Below are 2,055 nucleotides of genomic sequence, written 5' to 3' on the forward strand. Positions count from 1 at the left end.
AGGGTCTTCGCACCCTTTTGGGTGCTCGGACCCTAATTAAATCCAACCTGCACTGTTTGGATCTTGCTCACAGAATAACTCAGCCACACAAAGCACAACAGGTGATAGAAGGAAGGACGTTAAGTGTAACTGCCCCCTTGTGTTTATAGTAGAACAGTACAAGATTAGATATTAGTACTACCTAGAAAAGCCTGATACAATACCTACTTAAAAGTCTGGTAGTTATATAGATTTTGTGTTTCAGATGTTTTTGTTGTTCAAAGACAGAAGCAGAGCAGCTTTTTGTTTGACTTGTGCCTGTATTGAAACTGTCAATCTCTACATAGACAATTATGTTCTTACAGCTTCTCAAATGTGAGGATTTTCTGCTTTTCTCTGCTTAATATGATTGTAAATTGAACATCTTTAGGTTTTGGACAAAACAGGCAATCTGAAGACACCATCCTGGACTCCTGAAAGTCGTGGTGGATATTTTTTCTGATCATTTTGTTGACTAAATGCATATAAAACAGCTTTGTTGATTTAAAATAATTTATCATAGCAGCCCCACACAGCTTAATATTACAGTGAAGGAATATAACACGTTTGATAAAGCAGGGCATCATCATAGATTCATGTGAAATGACAAACAGTGTTTGTTAAATAAGGGACAACAGAATTATTACTCACAAACAGAGTAAATAACAGAACAGCATTTATTAGGTTTGATTCTTTACATCACAGTCACAAGTCAGCTACAGGAGTGAAAGTATGTCGCTTAGACTTTTTTTTTTTCTCTAGTGAAATCACAAGGATATAAAATGCTCCTTATAGCACAAACACAGTGTCGCATAGAAGCTGGAGGAAGAACATCGTACTGCAGGTGTTAGTGGTCAGTGCGTGGAAAGGTTTTCAGGCACATCGGGTTTCTAAGAAGAACGTCACCTACGCAAAGTAAATTCTAATCTTTGTCATCATGGCTCGTGTTGTGACGTCCAAAAAAAAAAGGATAAAATCTTTTTCCCCCACCCCTCCACTCAAATCCTTTTCTTCATGGCTGATAGAATTCTCTCCAGTGAGAAGATTAGCTGTGCAAATCAGAGTTCCTGTGTCTCTGTAGCCTCGAGATAAACGCTGACATCCCGGCACATTTTGACTTTGCACAAAGTCATCATCTCTCCTGGAATAAATCTTTTAAAAACTGAGCGCGCCTTTCGAGGCAGACTTTATAATTACCTGGTGTGTCTGTTTTCTTTACAGCCTGTGGTGAACAAGACACAAGAGTCAGCGAGGGAGAGCGAGAACATCACAAAACATATTGCGCCTCTGGTTCAATCTGTTGACTGAGAACCGAGACTGTGAATCCTCCGTCTGCTTCCAGGACATCTGACTGTCTCTGGGTGTTAAAAGCTTTCATTAGACTCCTGTCCAGGTGGCAACATGAAAAGAGGCTCGGGCGTTCGTAGTGTGGCAGCGCAGAGATTAATAAAACATGGCCTGCTTCTGAATATTTATGCAGTTGCTACAAGGCTACGCTATGTAAGGTGGATTTAAGTGTCTGTACAGACCTGTGCTGCAGCGTGTCACTAGCAGACTCAATTTAATTGCATTCTTTTGTTTCTACACTAATGTTAACCCAAAGCACTCATTCTAGAAAGACACAAATGAAGCAAACATCCTCCTAGTGTTTCCCCAGTTCCCACTTCAAGTCAGTTTTTACATCTATTTGTCTCCCAAACATCACAAACTTACTTTAGAGTCTGTACAGCACCCACCGTCCTTACAATCTGGATCTGAATAAAGAGAAAAAACTAACTGTACTAGAGTGAGGGTGACTTTGCTCGTCTACCACAGCAGAGTGAGGCGCATATGGCAAGCTACTGAATACGAGTTTATCTTTGAAAAAACATCAATATTAATATGGCTTTGTTTGTTTTTCCTGAAGCACTTTGTTGTCATTAATGATATTTATTACTTTCATGTTTGAGCGTAGATGCTTTAATATAGATGTTAGTGCACGTACAGTTATTTGTGTGTGTGTGTGTGTGTGTGTGTGTGTGTGTGTGTGTGTGTGTG

The sequence above is a fragment of the Stegastes partitus genome, unplaced genomic scaffold, assembly GCF_000690725.1.
Source record: "Stegastes partitus isolate 25-593 unplaced genomic scaffold, Stegastes_partitus-1.0.2 Scaffold974, whole genome shotgun sequence".
NCBI lineage: Eukaryota > Metazoa > Chordata > Actinopteri > Pomacentridae > Stegastes > Stegastes partitus.